The sequence below is a fragment of the Enhydra lutris genome, unplaced genomic scaffold, assembly GCF_002288905.1.
Source record: "Enhydra lutris kenyoni isolate GAN:26980312 unplaced genomic scaffold, ASM228890v2 scaffoldscaffold26, whole genome shotgun sequence".
NCBI lineage: Eukaryota > Metazoa > Chordata > Mammalia > Carnivora > Mustelidae > Enhydra > Enhydra lutris.
This window is the reverse complement of record NW_019154110.1, coordinates 4,564,158-4,587,402: the sequence shown is the minus strand read 5'-3', so window position 1 is coordinate 4,587,402 and position 23,245 is coordinate 4,564,158. Positions and strand designations below refer to the sequence as shown.

Genomic DNA, 23,245 nt, shown 5'->3' with positions numbered 1-23,245 from the left:
TGATCTCAGGGTCCTGGGATCACGACCCGAGCCGAAGGCAGAGGCTTTAACCACTGAGCCACCCAGGTGCCCCAAAACCTTTTTTTTTTTTTAAAGATTTTATTTATTTATTTGACAGAGAGAGATCACAAGTAGGCAGAGAGGCAGAGCAGAGAGAGAGAAGGAAGCAGGCTCCCCGCTGAGCAGAGAGCCCGATGCGGGACTCGATCCCAGGACCCTGGGATCATGAACTGAGCCGAAGGCATAGGCTTTAACCTGCTGAGCCACCCAGGCACCCCTAAATAAATAAAATCTTAAAAAAAATTAAGAGATTTGGATGCTGTCTGTGTATAGTGAATTACGTTACCTATAAAAAATAAAAGTAGAAGAAAAAGGTGGCTAAGAACAGGATTCTCAAACATTAACATGTAGAGATTGGATAGAAGAAAAGGAGACTATGAGGGAGACTAAACAGGAGTAGGAAGAGAAAAACCAAATGTGGACAATATCCAGTTTAAAGAAGCAGAAAGATGGGGTGCCTGGCTAGTTCAGTCGTTACGCATCCAACTTTTAATTCTGGCTCAGGTCATGATCTCAGGTTTGTAAGAAGGAGCAGGGCATGGAGACTGCTTAGAATTCTCTCTCCGTCTCTTCTGCCCTTCCCTCTCTAAAAAATAAAAATAATTTAAAAAAAGCAGAGAGGCAAAAAAATTAATTAGTTAATTAATTAATAAAATAAAAGAAGCAGAGGCTCCTGGGTGGCTCAGTCATTAAGTGTCTGCCTTTCGCTCAGGTCATGATTCTGGGGACTTGGGATCGAGCCCCACATCCGGCTCGATGCTCAGTAGGGAGCCTACTTCTCCCTCTCCCACTCCCCCTCTGTTTCCTCTCTCACTGTGTGTGTGTGTGTGGGGGGGGGGGGGTGTATGTGTGTGTGTCAAATAAATAAATAATCTTTTAAAAAATAAAATAGGGGCACCTGGGTGGCTCAGTTATTAAGCATCTGCCTTCAGCTCAGGTCATGATCCTGGGGTCCTGGGATCAAGCCCCGCATCCGGCTCCCTGCTCAGTAGGAAGCCTGCTTCTCCCTCTCCCCATTCCTCCTGCTTGTGTTCCCTCTCTTGCTGTGTGTCTCTCTCTGTCAAATATATAAATAAAATCTTTAAAAATAATACTAATAAAAAATAAAAGAAGCAGAGAGGCAAAACAAAGGACTGAAAAGCATCATCTGGATTTGACAATTAGGTCACCGAGCAGAGCAATTTCAGTGGAATGGTGGGGACAAAATCAAATTATGTGCTTGAGAAATAAATAGGCTGTGAGAAAGTGAAGAGAGCAGCAGGAAAACTACTTTTACGAACAAAAGAGAAACTGAGCAGTAACTGGGGGTAGGGTGGGGACAAAGTATTGGGGGAAAGAAAGAAATACAGACAGGTGCCTGGGTGGCTCAGTCAGTTAAATGTCTGCCTTTGGCTCGGGTCCTGATCCCAAGGGCTCCTTGCTCAGCAGGAAGTCTGCTTCTCACTTTACCCTTCCCCCTTGCTCACAATCTCTCTCTTTCTCTCTCAAATAAATAAAATCCTAAAAAAAAGAAAGAAATACAGACAAATTCTAAAGATTCAGATGAAAGAGAAACAGTGATACAACAGGGTCACAGAGGAATTAACAATATGGTGAAGAAAGGAGAGGCCAACATGAATATAGTCAAGTGTGCAGGTATGGAAGAAAGCAGTAAAGGTAACTTTCACTTGATAGCCTTTGAGAGAAAGGTAGGGGAGAGAGTAACATTAAGGGACTAGATAACAATTTACTAAGGGCAGGCAGACATTTAGGTGAGACAGGAGCCTAACTAATTACCCAACAACCTCCTACTAAGAGAAATGATCTTACTTTATCTAAATAACAGTCCTTACTGTTTGAGATGTGGTGGAAAATCAGGTAGTTGTGGAAAAAAAGAGCAGAGACATGATCCAGAAACACTAGCAAATAGTTCAGATTGCTTCTCACAAGAAAGCAGTAGCAGAGGGAAGAGGATGGATGGCCAAGCAGAGGGGGAAACACTGTTAATCAATATTGGGCCTGGTCCAGCTGCCCAAAAATCACAGCCAATTTTCCCAATGTCTTACCAAATCTGAAAATCTACACTCACCTAGAAGCTGTAACACTTAACTTCCAAGAATTTGAAGGACGTGTCCTGCCACAATATTCTGAATGTCTAAGCTTCAGTTCATTAAGTAATCCCTGGGAGAATAGATAGAGCTTGGCTACACTTTGCATGATATTCATATAACCCCCAATTAACTTGTGAAATATCTTCCTATACTTTTTCATGCATTGAAGTAGAGAATATATCTTTTCGTGACACAGCAGTGTCCCAGGATAGGAAGAGAGTGGAGAAGGAAAGCTAGCAGCATCATGCTTGAGGATAAGCAAACTTAATAAACTGAAATGGCAAAATACTCTTCAAGTCTTAAGAATCAGAGTACACGGGGCGCCTGGGTGGCTCAGTGGGTTGAGCCGCTGCCTTCGGCTCAGGTCATGATCTCAGGGTCCTGGGATCAAGCCCCGCATCGGGCTCTCTGCTCAGCAGGGAGCCTGCTTCCTCCTCTCTCTCTGCCTGCCTCTCTGCCGCTTGTGATCTCTCTGTCAAATAAATAAATAAAATCTTTAAAAAAAAAAAAAAAGAATCAGAGTACACAACTGAATTTCAAAGTAAATGAAGTGGGGGTGGGGTGGAGGGAGGGATAGGGTGGCTGGGGGATGGACATTGGGAACAGTATGTGCTATGGTGAGTGCAGTGAATTGTGTAAGACTGATGATTCACAAACCTGTACCCCTGAAACAAATAATACATTAAATGTTAGGGGTTTTTTTTAAGTAAATGAAGAAATTCTAAAGGATCTAAAATTGCCACTCAGGGGGTGCCTGGGTGACCCAGTGGGTTAAAGCCTCTGCCTTCAGCTCAGGTCATGATCCCAGGGTCCTGGGATGGAGCCCTATTGCATCGGGCTTTCTGCTCAGCAGGGAGCCTGCTTCCTCCTCTCTCTGCCTGCTTCTCTGCCTACTTGTGATCTCTGTCTGTCAAATAAATAAGTAAAATCTTTTTAAAAATAAAAAATAAATAAAATTGCCACTCAGAGACTTTTCACTATGCATCTTTTTTTTTTTTTTTTTTAAGTAGGCTCCACACTCAATGTGAGATTCAAATTCACAACCCCTAGATCAAGAGTCTTATGCTCTGCTGACTGAGCCAGCCAGGCACCCCCACACTATGTATCTTTTAAGTTACTTAAAATATATTCAAGAAAGAAATAAAATTAAGTTAAAATTTATATTTAGGAAATTACATTTCTGGAATTCTTTCAAGTTTCCCTCTGCCACCCCCAAGCTTTTTTTTAAATTTTACACAGTAAAATTCATTTTTAGTGTTTAGTTCTAAAAGTTCTCATAAACCTACAGTTGTGTAATCACAATCAAGATACAGAACAGTTCCATCACCCCCCAGAAATCTCCTCATGATATCTCTTTGTAGTAACACATTCCCTACCCTTAGCCCAAGAAAATCACTGATCTGTTCTTCACTGTCCCTACATTTAAAGTTTTCTGGAATGTCATATAGTGAGAAGCCTTTTGAGTTTGGCTTCTTTCACTTACCATAATGCATATGACATTCACTCATGTTACTACATATATAAATAGTTCCTTTTTATTGCTAAGTAGTATTCTACTCTGTGAATATATCACAATTGGTTTATCCATACTGAAGCTGAAGGATATTCAGGTTGTTTCTAGTTTTCAATTGAATAGTAATAAAGCTGCTATAAATATTCACATAGAGGTTTTTATGTCATAGCTTGTCATTCCACTTGGGTAAATACTTAGGTCATATGTTAAGTGTGCAAGTTTTACTGAGTAAGAAACTACCACAGCGTTTGCCAAAGTGCTAGTTGTTCCACATCCCTGCCAGCCCATAATCTGGTCAGTTTTCAGTTGGCTTCCTGGCATATCTCCTTATGATTTTAACTTGCTATCTCTAATGAATGAGATAATGACTGAGATGCTGAGCATTCTCACTCACTTACCCGCCATTGATCTACCTTCTCCAGGGGCATGTTGGTGGGTCAGTAGTTAAGTATCTAACTCTTGATTTCGGCTCAGGTCATGATCTTAGGGTCATGGGATCAAGCCCCGCATCCGGCTCCACACTGCTGAGTGTGGAGCCTGCTTAAGGTTCTCACTCTCTCCCTCTGCACCCCTCCATTAGCTCACTCTCTCAAAAGAAAATAACAACAAACTGTCCCCTCCAGTGAAGTCATTCAAATCTTTTTCTTTTAAAGATTTATTTATTGGGGTGCCTGGGTGGCTTAGTCAGTTAAGCAACTGCCTTCAGCTCAGGTCATGATCCCAGGGTCCTGGGATTGAGGCTCACATCAGGCTCCTTGCTCCTTGGGGAGCCTGCTTCTCCCTCTCCCTCTGCCTGCCACTCCCCTTGTTTGTGCTCTGTCAAATAAGTAAATAAAATCTTTTAAAATATTTATTTATTTGAGAGAGAGAAAGAGAGAGAGCGAGAGAGCACAGGAAGGAGCAGAGGATCTCCAGCAGACTCCTCACTGAGTGCAGAACCCAACACGGGACTCAATCTCAAGGCCCTGAGATCATAACCTAAGTTGAAGTCAAGAGTAAGATGCTTAATCACGGAAATACAAATCAAAACCACTATGAGATACCACCTTACACAAGTCAGAATGGCAAAAATTAACAAGACAGGAAGCAACAAATGTTGAAGAGGTTATGGAGAAAGGGGAACCCTCTTACACTGTTGGTGGCAATGCAAGCTGTACAGCCACTCTGGAAAACAGTACGGAGGGTCCTCAAGATATTAAAAATAGAGCTACCCTATGCCCCACCACTTGCACTACTAGGTTATTTATACCAGAGATACAGATGTAGTGAAAAGAGGGGCACCTGCACCCCAATGTTCATAGCAGCAATGTCCACAATAGCCAAACTGTGGAAGGAGATGTCCTTCAAGAGAAGAATGGATAAAGTAGATGTGGTTCATTTAAACAATGGAATATTACTCAGCCATCAGAAAGGATGAATACCCACCATTTGCATCGACATGGATGGAACTAAAAGGCATGATGCTCAGTGAAATAAGTCAAGCAGAGAAAGACAATTATCACATGGTTTCACTCATATGTAGAACATAAGGAATAGCGTGGAGAACCATAGAGGAAGGGAGGGAAAACTGAATGAGAAGAAATCAGACAGGGAAACAAACCATGAGAGACTCTGGACTCCAGGAAATAAACTGACGGTTACAGGGGGCAGGGGGATAGGGTAACCAGGTGATGGGTATTGACAAGGACACGTGTTACGATGAGCCCTAGGTGTTATATGCAACTAATGAATCATTAAACACTACCTCAAAAACTAATGATGTACTTACTATATGTTGGCTAACTGAACATTATAAAAAATTAAAAAAAAAAAAAAAAGGAATAGGAGGCTTAACTGACTGAGCCACCCAGGCGACCCTATTCAAATCTTTCACTCACTTTTTTATGGTGCTGTTTGCTTCTTGATGAGCTTTGAGCTCTTTATACATTCTAGATATAGGTCTATACATTTCTGATATATGACTTGCAAATACTTTCTCCCAGTCTGTGTCTTGTCTTTTTTATTATTTTACTTATTTTTTTTTAAAGTAAGCTTCATGTCCAACGTGAGGCTCAAACTCATGACCCCAAGATCAAGAGTCACATTTTTTTTTAAGATTTATTTATTTATTTGACAGACAGACTGTGAGAAAGGGAACACAAGCAAGGGTAGTCTGAGAGGGAGAAGGAGGCTTCCCGCTGAGTGGGGAGCCCAAAGCAGGGCTTGATCCCAGGACCCTGGGATCATGACCAGAACGGAAGGTAGACGCTTACCAGCTGAGCCACCCAGGTGCCCCCTCCCGTTTTTGTTTTTGTTTTTAATTTAAAGATATCTAGTTGTTCCAACAACTCACTGTTGAGAAAAACTCTATCGTTTTTCCTTTGATTTGCCTTTGCACCTCTGTCAGAGATCAAATAGCTATAATTAATAGTGTGGGTCTATTTCCAGACTTTCTATTTTGTTCATTGATCTGTCAAACTATCCCTTCACCAATAGCACATGTCTTGCTTATTGTATCTCTTTAGTAAGTCTTGACATCAGGCATTATGAATAATCTTCCAGCTTTGTTGTCCTTTTTCAAAACTGTATTAGTTATCTTGGTTTCTCTGCCTTTCTATATAAATTTACCATCAGCTGTCAAAGACTTTTCTAAACCTTCCACAAGTGTTTATTTTTAGGTGGGAATAAGCTGCCTAGGATTACTTTAACAAAGATGATGGTGGTATTGTTAACGTTGGAAATCTTATGTTTATTTATTTAAAATCTTTAAAAGATTTTATTTATTTATTTGACAGAGAGAGAGAGGCTACAAGTAGGCAGAGTGGTAGGCAGAGGGAGAGGGACAAGCAGGTTCTCCACCGAGCAGGGAGCCCGATGCAGGGCTCGATCCCAGGACACTGAGCCAAAGGCAGACGCTTAACCAACTGAGCCACCCAGGCACCCCATATGTTTATTTTTCAAGGTTCTGATTTTTACTTGCACAGCTGCTCCTAAGTTGTGCAGAAAAAAAAAAATTCTATATAGGAGAGGCTGGCCGGCTGAGTCCATGAAGCATATGTCTCTTGATTTTGGGGTTGTGAGTTTGAGCCCCATGTTGGGTGTAGAGATGACTTAAGATAAAACCTTAAAAAAATGTATATCTTTAGAGTAAATAAATAGGGGCACCCAGGTGGCTCAGTTGTTAAGCGTCTGCCTTCCACTCAGGTCATGATCCCAGGGTCCTTGGATACAGACACGCATCGGGCTCCCTGGAAGCCCGCTTCTCCCTCTCCCACTCCCCTGCTTGCGTTCCCTCTCTCCCTGTGTTCCTTTAAATAAATAAATAAATAAAACCTTTAAATAAATAAAACCTTTTAAAAAATGAAGTAAATAACTAGGAAATAAATAAATGACTGAATGAATAAGTATGGGCGCCTGGGTGGCTCAGTTGTTAAGTGTTTGCCTTTGGCTCAGGTCATGATCCCAGCGTCCTGGGATCAAGCCCCGCTTCAGGATCCCTGCTTGACTGAAAACCTGCTTCTCCCTCTCCCACTCCCCTGCCTGTGTTCCTTCTCTGTGTCTCTCTCTGTCAAATAAATAAGATCTTAAAAAAAAAAAAAAAAGGCAAAATAAAATAAAAAAATAAATTTAAATAAATAAAAAAATTTAAAAAATAAAGAAAAATACTTTGTATAAAGGTATGTACTATTATATGGTACGGGGAGGTGGGGTGGGGCACCTGGGTGATTCAGTCAGTTGAGCATTGGCCTTCAGCTCAGGTGGTGATCTCTAGGTCCTAGGGTCAAGCCCCACTCCCAGCTCCTTGCTCAGTGGGCCCTCCCCCAACTCCTCTGTGCTCGCTCGCGCGCGCTCTCTTTCTCTCTCAAATAAATAAAATCTTTAAGTATATTGTACATGGTACAATAAAACTGAAAACCCAATTTTCCTAAGAGATATGCTATTTCTTTCTTTTTTATTTTTAAAGATTTTATTTATTTATTTTGACAGACAGAGATCACAAGTAGGCAGAGAAGCAGAGAGAGAGAGAGAGAGAGAGAGAGAGGAGGAAGCAGGTTCCCCGCTGAGCAGAGAGCCCGACACGGGGCTCGATCCCAGGACCCTGGAATCATGACCTGAGCCGAAGGCAGAGGCTTTAACCCACTGAGCCACCCAGGCGCCCCAACATGCTATTTATTTCAAATAGTGAAAATAAAAGTGTTGAGCCGCCTGGATGGCTCAGTTGATTAAGCGGCTGCCTTCGGCTCAGGTCATGATCTCAGGGTCCTGGGATGGAGCCCCGCATTGAGCTCTCTGCTCAGCTGAGAGCCTGCTTCTCTCTCTCCCTCTGCCTGCCGCTCTGCTTATTTATACTCTCTCTGTCAAATAAATAAATAAAATCTTTAAAAATAAATAAATAAAATAAAATAAAATAAAAATGTTAAACTTGTGTTTTTTCTTATTTCTCCTCTTTTTTTTAATGAGAGATTTTATTCATTTATTTGACAGAGAGAAAGCGAGAAAGCACAAGCAGGAGGAGTAGCAGAGGGAGAGGGAGAAGCAGCTCCCTGCTGAGCAGGGAGCCTAATGCGGGGCTCTATTCCAGGACCCCAGGATCATAACCTGAGCCAAAGGCAGACGCTTAAATGACTGAACCACCCAGGCACCCCTCTTGTGTTGTTGTTGTTGTTGTTGTTTTTCGAAGCTTTTACTTATTTGGGAGAGTGAGTGTGCACACATGCACACAAGCAGAGGGACAGGCAGAGGGAGAGAGAGGGAATCCTTTAAAAGAGAGCTTTTAAAAAGATACCAGGCTGAGTACAGACCCCAACGCAGGGCTCAATCCCAGGACCCTAAGATTATATGACCCGAGCCAAAGTCAGAGAGGCTTAACCAACTAAGCCACCAAGACACCCCAAACTTCTTGTGTTTTACAAGCAATGGTCCCTCTGCTGTCAGTAACCTTACTGCATTCCTCATCTAATTCCTAACTCATCCTTACCTTGCACATTCCTCCATCCACAGGGCTTTCCTGATTCCCCAAATACAGGTTAAGGGTTAACATGTTTCCACTGCACACTGAGGTCCTCTAACATCACTCTTAACACATTGTATTCTATAACTAACAGTTAACTTTGTTTCTCCCATCAGGACATAAACCCTGGGTGGGCAGGAGTTAACTACACTAGCTACTTCTTAGCTCCTAGCACAGAGCCGGCAATGCATAAATGTTTGTTTTGAATGATCTTTTGTTTTGAAAGACAGCAAGAAAGGAATAAAGCTGAAAACAGGATACCTTACTTTGCAGAAATACTGTAAAAGCTGCAGAAATACTGTAAAAGGAGTAATAGCAGCTTTTAAAAAGATCTTCAATAAATACATGAAGAAATGGAGGACAGACATACAGATTAAAAGCTAAAGAGAAGACATAAGAAAACCATAATGTATGGACTTTATTTGGACACGGTTTCAAAAACCAGTTGAAAATTTATTGGTATAAAGGGGGAAATGTGAAAACTGGAAAATTGATGATATTAAGAAATGCTTGTTAGGGGAGCATAGGGAGCATAGGGAGCCTGCCTGGCTCAATCGGTAGAGCATGCAACTCTTGATCTCAGGGTTCTACGTTTGAGCCCCACATTGTGTGTACAGATTAGTTAAAAATAAAATCCTAGAGGGGCACCTGGGTGGCTCAGAGGGGCCTCTGCCTTCGGCTCAGGTCATGATCTCAGGGTCCTGGGATCGAGCCCCGCATCCAGCTCTCTGCTCGGCGGTGAGCCTGCTTCCTCCTCTCTCTACCTGCCTCTCTGCCTACTTGTGATCTTTCTCTCTCTCTCTCTGTCAAATAAATAAATAAAATTTAAAAAAATAAAATAAAATAAAATAAAATCCTAGAGTGCCTGGATGGCTCATTCGGTTAAGTGTCCAACTCTTGGTTTCAGCTCAGGTCATGATCTCAGGGTCTCAGGATCAAGCCCCGAGATGGGCTCTGGGCTCAGCAGGGAATCAACTAGAAATTATCTCCCTTTCCCTTTTCCTCTACTCCTCACACCCCTCAGGAGTGCAGACATATGCTCGCTCTCTCGCTCTCTCTCTCCTAAAATAAATAAACAAAATCCCATAAATAAATAAATAAATAATAAAATCTTTTTAAAAATGCTTGTTGGGGCACCTGGGTGGCCCAGCTGGTTAAGTATCTGTCTTCTGATCAGGTAATTATCCTGGGACCCTGGGATTGGCCTTGGAGGTGGGGGGATCCTGGGATCTGCCTGTGTCAGGCACCTTGCTCAGAAGGGAGCCTGTTTCTCCCTCTCCCCACGCTGTACTCTCCTATCTCTGTCAAATAAATAAATAAAACCTTTAAAAAAAATTTTTAAATGTTTGTTAATTTTTCTGTGGGATTTTTCTTTTAGTCCTTAATTTTTAGAGATATATACAGAAATATTTGTTAATTTATGAATCTACAATTTGTTTAAAAATACCTAGGGTGGGTTAGTGGGTAGGAGCAACATAGATAACACAAGACTGGCAATAGTTGACAATTACTGAAGCAGAGTGATACGAATTCATGACATCGACATCTACTCTTGCATTTTTTTTTAAGATTTTATTTATTTGACAGAGAGATACACAGCGAGAGAGGGAACACAAGCAGGGGGAGTGGGAGAGGGAGAAGCAGGCTTCCTGCTGAGCAGGGAGCCTGATGCGGGGTTGGATCCCAGAACCATGGGATCATGACCTGAGCTGAAAGCAAACACTCAACAACTGAGCCACTGAGACGCCCTTACCCTTGTATTTATTTGAAATTTTCCATACTAAAGAGGTAAAAAGAAAGCCTATCTAGAGAATTAATTTTCTCTTTAACCTTAAATCCCCAAGGAAAGGGAGAAAAAGAGATATATGGGGAGTTAAGCCTTGAATCAAGTTGAGACCCTAGGGATGTCTGCAATTTCCAGCATTTGATTCTTCTGTCAAAGCCAGACATCCTGTTTAATGTCAATATTAAAAATGTTTAGCTAAAATCAACCAACAACTTTAGATACTCTGCATATTTCTTGCTTTCATAAAACATGTTTCTACTTTTATTTCAAAATCATGAACTACAAAAAAAGCATCTAAATCATACCAAACTGTCCTTCCAGACAGCAACAACAGCATGTGTATCTTTCACTTACCATCAGGTATATGTATTTCAGTGTTTTCAGTTCTTATATAACTGGTGAAAAAGCTATGGGGTAGCAGACAACTAGACAGCTGGCTTGAGTTCCTAATCCCAACTCTGAACTAACCTGGCACTGGTTCAAAATTGTCCTGTGATCTTCAAACCAAATCTGCTGAGGGTCTAGTTCATAAAAACCATCTAGTTTCTAATCAGAGGCATTCAGTGGAATAGATTCTTTTTTTCTCCACATTTATAATAGAACAACTGATGTTAGAAAAGGCAGTTTTCGGAGAACCTGGCTTGCTCAGTCGGTAGAGCATGTAACTCTTGATCTCAGGATCCTCAAGCTCCACACTGGGTGTGGAGGCTACTTTAAAAAAAAGGGGTGGGGGAGACTGGGTGGCTCAGTTGGTTAAACATCTGCCTTCAGCTCAGGTCATGATCTCAGTGTCCTGAGATCCAGCCCCAGATCGATCCAGCCCCAGACCGAGGTCCACATCAGGCTCCCTGCTCAGCTGGGAGCCTGCTTTTCCCTCTCCCTCTGCCTGCAGCTCCACCTGCTTGTGCTATCTATCAAATAAATAAGTAAAATAAAATAGAAAGAAAGAAAAAAAAAGAAAAGAAAAGAAGGAAGAGGGAGGGAGGGAGGGAAGAAGTAGGTAAGTGGGGGAAAGGAAAGGAAAGGAAAGAAAGAAAAAGAAAATTTCACTGGAGAGCCTGGCTGGCTCAGTTGGTAAAGTAGGCAACGCGATCTCAAGATCATGAGTTCAAGCCCCATGCTGGATGGGTACAGAAATTACATAAATGAATTTTTAAAAAAAAGGTTTTTTAAAAAATGGTAAAATGGGGCACCTGGGTGACTCAGTTGGTTAAGCATCTGCCTTAGGCTCAGGTCATGATGTAAGAACATGGGAACCAGCCCTGTGTCGGGCTCCCTACTCAATAGGGAACCTGTTCTTCCCTCTCCCTCTGTCTCTCCTCTCTGCTCAAACAAGCATGCGTGAGTTCTCTCTCTCTCTCAAATAAATAGATAAATAAACAGACAAATCTTTTATTATTCTATAAATAGATAAAATCTTTTTCTAAACTTTCTTTAAAGATTTTATTTGTTTGAGAGAGAGCACAAGCAGAGGGGCAGTAGGAGAGGGAGAAGCAGACTCCCCGATGAGCAGGGAGCCCAAAGTGGGGCTTAATCCCAGAACTCTGAGATCATGACATGAGCCGAAGGCAGACACTTGACTGAGCCACTCAGGCTCCCCAAATCTTTTTTTTTTTTTTTAAGGGAAAACTAAGAGGGGTGCCTGGGTGGCTCAGTGGGTTAAAGCCTCTGCCTTCAGCTCAGGTCATGATCCCAGGGCCCTAAGATCAAGCCCTGCATCGGGCTCTCTGCTCAGTGGGGAGCTTGCTTCCTCCCTTCTCTGTCTGCCTCTCTGCCTACTTGTGATCTCTGTCAAATAAATTATAAACTCTTAAAAATAAATAAATAAATAAAGGAAAAGTATTACCACTGTATGAATTACTACTATAGAGAAGATACTTAGTACCACATTCCCATAAAGCCAATCCCTCCAGATGATGTGAATGAACATATAAAGCAACTGGAACACAGATGCACACAGTAATCACACTGACTTTAACTCTTACTTATACTCTAATGATTTCTAGATCTGTATCTCCACTTTAAACTTTTCTACTAAACTCAAGACCTAAATATCTAGAACCCTATTGGACATTTGCTCCTGGATTTTCCTGACACCTCAAATCTAATATAACAAAATCAAACTCATTTTCCCTCGAATGTAACACTGTCTCACTCCTGTATTCCCCACCTTGGTCAATGACATTACCATCCACTTAGTTGCCCAAGCAAGCAATTTCAAATCCATCTTTCACAACTCCTTCTCCCTTACACACTCCCCAATATAAAGTCAGTAAGATCCTCCCCATCAGTTTCCTAAAAAGCTCTTTAACCTGCCTAGAGTTCCACCATTACTACTGTAATTGAGATCTACAATATCTCTGAAGCGATTATCACACCGGTCTCATACCATCTAGTCTCCCTGCAACCAATTTCGCACTTGAAAATCTAACTACCACACTGCCAACAGTGTTACTTTTCTTAAACAGTGATCTGAACATGTTCCTTACCTGACTTAAAACTCTCCCATGATTCCCTAGTATCTACAAAATAAAATTCAGACCCCTCACCAAGGCCATCCATAACTGGGCTCCAACTCACCTTCTACCTCAATTCTTTCCATTCCTTCCTCATGCCCCATTATCTAGCCACATTAAACCACTGGCTTGCAGGTCCATACTCATATACCTCTGCACCCTTGTGCAAGTTGTTCTCTGTATTTGAAACACTATCATCTCTAATCCTTTTTTGTTGAAGCAACCAAATTGTATTCATCCTTTAAAACCCAACTGACTCTGAGGCGCCGGGGTGGCTTGGTCCATTGAGCATCCGACTTTTGGTTTCAGCTCAGGTCATGATCTCAGGGTCGTGAGATGGTACCCCACACAGGGCTCCCAGCTCAGCACCGAGTCTGCTTGAGAGTCTCTCTCCCTCTCCCTCTGCCCCTTCCCCATTGCACTCTCTCTCTAAAATATATTAAAAAAATAAAAAGTTTTGGGGCACCTGGGTGGCTCAGTGGGTTAAAGCCTCTGCCTTCGGCTCGGGTCATGATCCCAGGGTCCTGGGATTGAGCCCCGCATCGGGCTCTCTGCTCCGCGGGGAGCCTGCTCCTCCCCTCTCTGTCTCTCTGCCTGCCTCTCTGCCTACTTGTGATCTCTCTGTCTGTCAAATAAATAAATAAAAATCTTTTATTTATTTATTTATTTATTTATTTGACAGACAGAGAGATCACAAATAGGCAGAGAAGCAGGCAGAGAGAGAGGAGGAAGCAGGCTGCCCGCGGAGCAGAGAGCCCGATGCGGGGCTCAATCCCAGGACCCTGGGATCATGACCCGAGCCGAAGGCAGAGGCTTAACCCACTGAGCCACACAGGCGCCCCAATAAATAAAAATCTTGAAAAAAAAAAAAAAAAGGTTTTAAAAAAAAAACACATTAGGGGTGCCTGGGTGGCTCAGTGGGTTAAGCCTCTGCCTTCGACTTGGGCCATAATCTCAGAGTCCTGGGATTGAGCCCTGCATCAGGCTCTCTGCTCAGTGGGTGCTCAGTGGGGGGCCTGCTAGCCACGCCACCTGCCTCTCTGCCTACTTGTGATCTCTGTCAAATAAATAAATAATACCTTAAAAAAAAATAAATAAGGGGCGCCTGAGTGGCTCAGTGGATTAAGCCTCTGCCTTCAGCTCGGGTCATGATCTCAGGGTCCTGGGATTGAGCCCCGCATCGGGCTCTCTGCTCGGCGAGGAGCCTGCTTCCCACTATCTCTCTGCCTGCCTCTTTGCCTGCTTGTGATCTCTCTGTCAAATAAATAAATAAAATCTTTAAAAATAAATAAACACATTAATTAAGATCTTTCAAAAAAAGGGCACTCTAGAGTCATCTGGCTGGCTCAGTTGGTAGATCATGCCACTCTTGATCTTGAGGTCATGAGTTCAAGCCCCACAATGAGCAATGATGATCATGGAGCCTTTAAAAAATAAAATGCACTCCTGGGCACCTGGGTGGTTCAGGTGGTTAAGCAACTGCCTTTGGCTCAGGTTATGATCCTGGAGTCCCACGACAGAGTCCCACATTGAGCTCCCTGCTCTGCAGGGATTCTGCTTCTCCCTCTGACCTTTCCCCTCATGTGCTCTCTCTCTCTCTCAAATAAATAAAATCTTTAAAAAATAAAATAAAATAAAATGCACTCCTTACAAACAAGGATTGTTATTTATATTTTAATTCCAGTGCCTAGCACAATGCCTAACACTCAGTAGGTACTTCATGTGCTGAATTCGATTGCTGAAAGGATCAACTCCAACATTTTTTTTTTTTAAAGATTTTATTTATTTATTTGACAGACAGATCACAAGTAGGCAGAGAGGCAGGCAGAGGGAGAGGAACGGAAGAAGCAGGCTCCCCACTAAGCAGAGAGCCCGATGTGGGGCTCGATCCCAGGACCCTGAGATCATGACCTGAGCCGAAGGCAGAGGCCTTAACCCACTGAGCCACCCAGGCGCCCCAACTCCAACATTTTTTAATGAGACCAGGGACCAAAAAGTTTAAGACATTCAAACCTAGTTTTGGTTTACTGGTGAAAAGAAAAGACATCACACAAACTTATGCTTATGCTCCTTCTAGTGTTTCATATCTTTCCCTACTAGTTTCAGGTTTAGTTGCCAGAAAATGAGTAACTTAGTCTTTTAAACCATTCCTTAAATGATATATATTTTCCCATGAAACAGTACAATACAATGCTCTACTAAATCACCATTTTATAACTAAACTTCAAATCCAGTAACTTACTACCCTCCCTGTGTTAAAAACATTTTTAGGGGTGCCTGAGTAACTCAGTCCATTAAGTGTATACTCATGGTCTCAGCTCAGGTCTTGATCTCAGGGTCTTGAGTTTAAGCCCTACACTGGGCTCCACACTGGGCATGGAGCCTACTTAAAAAATAAATAAGTTAAGGGCGCCTGGGTGGCTCAGTAGGTTAAAGCCTCTGCCTTTGGCTCAGGTCATGATCTCAGGGTCCTGGAATCAAGCCCCGCATCGGGCTCTCTGCTCAGCAGGGATCCTGCTTTCCTTCCTCTCTCTCTGCCTGCCTCTCTGCCTACTTGTGATCTCTGGCTGTCTAACAAATAAATTTAAAATGAATGAATGAATGAACGAATTTTTAAGGGCATTTGGCTCTAGCTGGCTCAGTTGGAAGGGCATGTGATTCCTGATCTTGGGGTAATGAGTTTGAACCCCACACTGAGTACAGAGATTAAATAACTGAAACTTTAAAAAATAAATAAAATAAAAATAAATGCATTTCTATGGGGCACCTGGGTGGCTGAGTCAGTTAAGCATCTGCCTTTGGCTCAGGTCATTATTCCGGAGTCCTGGGATGGAGCCCTGCATTCGGCTCCCTGCTCAGCAGGAAACCTGCTTCTCCCTCTCCCACTTCCCCTGCTTGTGTTCCCTCTCTCACTGTCTCTTGCTCTCTGTCAAACAAATAAATAAAATCTTTAGAAAAATTTTAATAAATGCATTTCTTAAAAGATTTTATTTAATTATTTGAGAAAAAGCTAGAGAGCACAAGCAGGGGGAGGGGCAGTGAAAGAAGCAGACGCCCCACTGAGCAAGGGTGCCCAACCTGGGGCTTAGTACCAGCATCCTGAGATCACAACCTGAGTCAAAGGCAGAGGCTTAACTGACTGAGCCAACCAGGCACCCCTAAATGCATTTTTAATAAAGAAAATATAGCATTTTTCCTCTTGGGTTGTATTTCCTGTCACTCTAAGTTACAAAGCTCCAAAAGGGACATAATCAAGACCTTGAAAGGCAGTGAAAAGACAGAAATAGATATTAAACACTTCTCTGCTGAGAAAGCATTCAACCTCTCACCATGAGTACAGTGACTTCACACTTATCCCCACTCTGGTCAGCTGTGAAGCTTCAACTCTTCCCCTGGCCACTTCGCTTCTCACACTACTCTCACTTCCCACTTTATTATATTAGTATCATCTTTTTAGAGTTGCTATTATATTTTAGGAGTTGAAATCCAAGAATTAGGCTCATGTCTCTTCTGAAAATGTTCCAAGCTTCCTGTCCTGCTCTGCGACATTATACAATGTTACTCTGCCAAAATCTTAGCTCATTTCCTCCTCCTTCTTGTCCTGATATGGTGGTACACATCAATACTGCCTTCACCCTTTCCATTTTCAGACTTCACTGTCTGCTTAGAATGTCCTATCTTCCTTGTCCATCTATGAGGGTATATCACACAGGTTACGCAAAGGGCCTTTAATGACAATACCTGTACGCAGCCTTCCATTAACTCTTACAAGTTGCACTTCCCTCCAGTAGAGAACTTACTGTATTTCATCAATTCTAAGACATACTTTCCTTCCCACATTACTCTGAAAACAGGATATACCTTACAAGTGATGGCATGTCAGTCTCATTAGCAGCATTTTTTTCTTTCTTGTTTTTTTTTTTTTTAAGATTTTATTTATTTCTTTGACAGACAGAGATCACAAGTAGGCAGAGAGGCAGGCAGAGAGAGAGAGAGGAGAAGCAGGCTCCCTGCTGAGCAGAGAGCCCGATGCGGGACTCGATCCCAGGACCCTGGGATCATGACCTGAGCCGAAGGCAGAGGCTTTAACCCACTGAGCCACCCAGGTGCCCCAAGAAATAGACTTTTATATACATACAATGGCATATTATTCAGCCATAAAAAAGAACAAAATCTTGCCATTGGCAACAACATGGATGGAGCCAGAGAGTATCATGCTAAGGGAAATAAGTCAGTCAGAGAAAGACAGAGATACCTCATGATTTCACTCGTATGTGGAATTTAAGAAACATAAAAATAAAATAAAGGGAAAAAAAGAAAGACAAAACAAGAAATAGCCTTTCTTAAAAAAAGATTTTATTTACTTATTTGACACAGAGAGAGAGCGATCACAAGTAGGCAGAGAGGCAGGCAGAGAGAGAGGGGGAAGCAGGCTCCCCGCTGAGCAGAGAGCCCGATACGGGACTCAATCCCAGGACCCTGGGATCATGACCTGAGCCGAAGGCAGAGGCTTTAACCCACTGAGCCACCCAGGCGCCCCTTTTCTTTCTTGTTAAAGTAATTATGAGCCTTACAATCACTGGCACCACAGATTTCATTAAATAAGTTATTACATTCTATAATAATTACTTTATATACTTCTGTTTCCTCTGCTAAACTGTGAACTGGAAGGGCAGGGGCTACATTATAAACATCTCTGACCAGCACAGATTTCTGCACAAAAAGAGCGTGCATCCGACAACACTAGCTGGATAGTATTTATTTAGCATTTACTAAGTATTAAGTACTATCCTAAATGTTTTACATGTACTAACACATTTAACCCTCATAACAACCTGTGCAGTAAGTACAGTTATTATAGATGAAGAAACTGAGGTAAAGAAATATAGGTAAGCTCATTCAAAGACAAAGTTGCAGAAGATTTGAACTCAAGTTTGCTGATTATGATTTATATTGGAGGTTATCATTTTTCATTCAGCAAATTTTTTTTTTAAGATTTTATTTATTTATTTGACAGACAGAGGTCACAAGTAGGCAGAGAGGCAGGCAGAGAGAGAGGAGGAAGCAGGCTCCCTGCCAAGCAGAGAGCCCGATGCTGGGCTCGATCCCAGGACCCTGGGATCACGACCTGGGCCAAAGGCAGAGGCCCTAACCCACTGAGCCACCCAGGCGCCCCGCAGCAAATATTTTTTTAAAGATTTATTTGAGGGGCGCCTGGGTGGCTCAGTTGTTAAGTCTCTGCCTTTGCCTTGGGTCATGATCCCAAGGTTCTGGGATTGAGCCCCACGTCAGGCTCCCTGCCCAGCAGGAAGCCTACTTCTCCCTTTCCCACTACCCCCCGCTTGTATTCACTCTCTCGCCATCTCTCTCTGTCAAATAAATAAATAAAATCTTAAAAAAAAAAAAGATTTAATTGAGTGAATGAGAGACAGAGCACAGCCAAGAAAGCCAAGGGAGGGACAGAGGGAAAGGGAAAGAATCTCAAGCAGACTCCCCATTGAGTACTGGGGGAGGAGGGGCGGCTCAATCTCACAATCCTGAGATCATGACCTGAGCAGAAATCAAGAGTCAAATGCTTAACTGACGGAGCCATCCAGGTGCTCCCCCCCACACCATTTGGCAAATATTTAATGAGCAATTACTCTGGGGCAACTATGCACTCTGCCAAACACTGGTAAGCAAAACCTGGTCCTTAGGAGGCTACAATGAATCATATATACATTCTTGAATCCTTCACCCTCCAAACATCAGAACCCACCACAAATTCACTAAGTTAATCTGCTTTCCTCTTTACTTTTCCTTGTTAACATCTTCCCATACAGCCCTCCTTTAAAGTCTTTAGCGCTCTATTAAGAGCCAAACAACTGACAAAAAAAGAAAACCTTTGTGCTCAATTATCAGCAGCTGTGAAAATATCACAAAAGATACTTCAGTTAAGGAATGGGCGGCAAAATCAAAAGGGCCATAAAGGAACAAAGATTCTGTTCACAAGCAAATATTCAAAGTAAAAGAAAGGTAAAAAAACACCATAATTTTGTTTTTAAATAGACTGTTTTAAAAACTTTTCCCCTGGGGCACCTGGGTGGCTCAGTTGGTTAAGGGTCCCATGCTTGATCTCAGAGTCATGAGTTCAAGCCCTGAGTTGGGCTCGATGCTAGGTGTGGAGCCTACTAAATAAATAGATAGATAGTTTTCCCCTGAGGCATGAGATGCTTTTTTAAGTATTATTAATTTTGGGGTGCCTGGGTGGTTCAGTCGTTAAGCATCTGTCTTTGGCTCAGGTCATGATCCCAGGGTCCTGGGATTAAGCCCCATGTTGGGCTCCCATCTCTGCAGGAAGCCTGCTTCTCCCTCTCTCCCTGCTTCTGTTCCCTCTCTTGCTGTCTCTCTCTCTCTCTGTCAAATAAATAAAATCTTTATTTTTTTAAGATTTTTTATTTACTTATTTGACAGAGATCACAAGCAGGCAGAGAGGCAGGCAGAGAGAGAGGGGGAAGCAGGCTCCCCGCCAAGCAGACAGCCCAATGCGGGGCCCAATCCCAGGACCCTGGGACCATGACCCAAGCCAAAGGCAGAGGCTTTAATCCACTGAGACACCCAGGTGCCCCTAAAGTCCTTTTTTTTCAAGATTTTATTTATTTATTTGACAGAGAGATCAAAAGTAGGCAGAGAGGGGCGCCTGGGTGGCTCAGTTGGTTGGGCCACTGCCTTCAACTCAGGTCACGACCCCGGAGTCCCGGGATCGAGTCCCGCATCAGGCTCACAGCTCTGCCAGGAGTCTGCTTCTCCCTCTGAACTTCTCCCCTCTCATGCTCTCTCTCTCACTCTCTCTCTCAAATAAATAAATAAAATCTTAAAAAAAAAAAAAGTAGGCAGAGAGGCAGGCAGAGGGAGAGGGGGAAGCAGGCTCCCTGCTGAGCAGAGAGCCTGATGTGGGTCTCGATCCCAAGACCAAGACCTGAGCAGAAGACAGAGGCTTAACCCAGTAAGCCACCCAGGCACCCCAAATAAATAAAATCTTTTTAAAAAGGTATTACTTTTATCAGAATAGGGGCGCCTGGGTGGCTCAATTGGTTAAGTATCTGCCTTTGGCTCAAGCCATGATCCCAGGGTCCTGGGATCAAGCTCCACTGAGCAGGGAGCCTGCTTCTCCCTCTCTTCCCTGCTACTGCTCTCTCTCCCTCCGATAAATAAATAAAATTTTAAAAAATTTTTATCAGAATAAAAATGAGGTAGTAACCATTAATTCCTTTTATTTTAGCACTTGCTACCTCAGAGATTCACGGGAAGTCCTTATGTCTCCACTTTGTTTTATTGTTGTTAGAATATTTTATTTTAACTCTTTAAAAAATCTTTTTTAAAAGTGGGAGAAGCAGGCTGCCTGCCAAGCAGAAGTCTGATGTGGGGCTTGATCCCAGGATCCTGGGATCATGACCTGAGCTGAAGGCAGATGCTTAACAACTGGGCCACCCAGGCGCTCCTATTTTTTTTTTCCTTTTTTTTTTTTTTTTTTTTTTAAAGATTCTTTTATTTTGGGACACCTGGGTGGCTCAGCCAGTTAAGCATCTGCGTTTGGCTTGGGTCGTGATCCCAGGGTCCTGGAATCGAGCTCCACATCATGGTCCCTGCTCAGTAGGGAGCTTGCTTCTCCCTCTCCCTCTACTGCTCTCTCTGCTTGTGGTCTCTCACTCCCTCTGTCAAATAAATAAATGAAATATTCCAAAAAATTAAAAACAAACAAACAAGGATTTACATATTTATTTGAGAGACAGCATGCAAGCACAAGCAAGAGGGGCAGAGGGAGAGGAAGAGAAAGCATCCCAAGCAAACTCGCCACGAGCACAGTGCAGGGTTTGATATTAGGACCCTGAGATCATGACCTGAGCTGCAACCAAGAGTCAGACCCTTAATGGACTGTGCCACCCAGGCAACCCTTTACATCCCCGCTTTAGACAGACTGATCAAACAACAGTTAATCAAAGCACTGACCATGCCTTTTCTCTTCCCCAGGGGAAGCCTCTCCTTTTGGTCACAGTCATCTACTACATAAAAATAACCACAAATAGGAAAAAGAACAGAGAGAAGGACAGGAAATTCTCATCACAGCTGAACAAACCTTTATCATTTTAACATAACACAGACAGCATTATGGACTTGTTTGAACCAATGGAAATTTCCAGTAGAGGGAAAAATACATTACCAAAATTAAAAATAAATGCCCAATTATTAAAATAAAATAGGACAGCTAGGCCAGCTCTAACATTTTATACCTCTACTTCATCTTCGTGTGTAAGTCAAAAACAGAAGAAATTTGTACTCTGTAAATGACCTATGACAAGAGTAACAAGTGCTTTTTTTAAAAAACTACCCTCTAAAACAAAAACAAACAAAAAATAATCAGTGTTATGGATACTCATTGGAAGAGCCAAAGAACTAGAGCAAAAAATTAAAAGTAATATATACTGTGCATTTCCATGAAAGAGAGGTAAAACACCTTCTAGTTCTACCAAAAAAAGTTAAAGACAATTAGGGTTCATTTCCCCCATTCCTATAATTCACAGTTCTTATCTGTGAATCTTCAAGGATCTAGTACAGCCACTCCCTACCTTTGCTCAGACGAAAGACAAATCACTAATTTCCAAAAAGCCTCGCCATTTCAAGCTTTCAATCAATCTTCATAGCCAGAAAAGCTGAAGTATCCGTCTCCTTCTGTCTTTTCGAAAGAAGTTTCACCTCTTCCAAAAGCTGTGGCTAGAAAGCCATTTTCTCTCTCTCTAGAAACACAAGGTCTAACTCTGTCCACTGCTTTGTCTACCCTAAATAACAACAAGAAAAACAACAAAGCCTCAGGAGTGCTCCTTCGGCCCCTCAGAAAAGAACCAGCCACCTCTTGGGCTCTAGCACAGCTGCTTCTGTCTTTCTCGGAGAGACACTCCACCCTGGAGGTTCCACAGGCAGGATAACAAAAAGTGGGAGCTGAAAAGCTGCTATACGCTTATCTGACCTCCAAAATAGAGACTGGGCCCTAGGGGAGCCAGAAACTCCCTTGCAAAAGAAAACTTTTTCACAATTTAAAAATAACAAATTGTATTTGCACATCCCTCATTGTGCAGCCCTCCCAGCTTGTGTCAAACTAGTTTTCTCCACTCTTAATAAAGCACATTGGTACCAGCTGTGTTACAAGTCAAGCGACGTGAGTGAGCTATGTTCTGAAAGCATTTAACAGATTGGTCCTCCATTCTCTATTTCCTTCCTCTTGAGTAGGAGCTACACACCATTTGTAAAAATGCCCAAGAGTATGGTATTTTTCCTACACAAGTCTGATGGATAATTAGTCACATCACAAACTGGTATTTTTTGCACATGATCTACCAAGCCTACGTAGAACGGACATATGTGCCTACTGGGGTTTTACAAACAATATGCTCCGCCTTGACAAAGAAATCAATCATTCTACTAATGACGGTAAGGTAATATTGCTGGTGATACAGTACCATCGGCACAGCACCTACAATTCACAGTTTTCATACACAATCTCAATCACATACAAGATCCTTGAAATAGCCCACTGAACCACTGCATCTTTCAGAGGTTCAGAAAGGTTAAGTGGGACCTGCCCAAGGTTATCTAACAGCTTTATGAATGGTGGACGTGGTTTCGAACCTGTCAGACTCTAAGCCCCTAGCTTTTTTCTCTAGATCCCTCCCAGCTTTAAACGGAGGGCTCCTGACTCCCATCCTCCACCCAGAAAAGCCCATGACTCCGGGCGACCGGCCCTTGCCTGCCTGGATCAGAGTTAGCTTCTTCAGCTCCGGCAGGGCTTTCATCCTCCACCACCCTCCCCCCGCAACCATTCTCTGAAAGAAGCGGAAAGGGAGAGGCGACCGAAAGCTCCTGGGGGAAGGGACGATGACAAACGGGGAAGCGCGGGACACTGCCCCTGGCGTGGACTCCTTCACTCTGCAGCACTCACCTCCTTCCCTCCGCCAAGCTGTCCAGTCCTGGCGCGGGCGATCCGGCCACCTATGCCCCAAATTCTCCCATCATCACCTCAAACTGTCCCTCCCCCACGCCCCTTCGCCTCCGACAGACAGAGCCCACCCCCCTGCCAAGTCGAGGTATCCTTCCACCAGGCCACCCCTCTTCTCTCCCGCCTCCACCCCTCTCCCACCATTACTCACTGTCGGTGACTGGGCCCGGCCCTCATGGCTGCTCCGTTGCCGCCCGCCGCCGCCACCGCTGCTCCACGCCCGGCCCCTCAGTAGCCGCCGCCGCCGTCGGGACTCGCCG

General features: G+C 43.1%; 1 protein-coding gene across 1 annotated transcript in view; it reads right to left on the bottom strand.

Annotated features, from left to right (window-relative positions):
* The window catches only part of LOC111151454 (family with sequence similarity 222 member B), an 83,238-nt gene extending 59,993 nt beyond the window's left edge, over nt 1–23,245 (bottom strand). The window contains exon 1 of the mRNA XM_022509455.1: nt 23,137–23,245. The gene's annotated coding sequence lies outside the window, so the exon portion shown is untranslated. The remainder of the gene's footprint in view (nt 1–23,136) is intronic.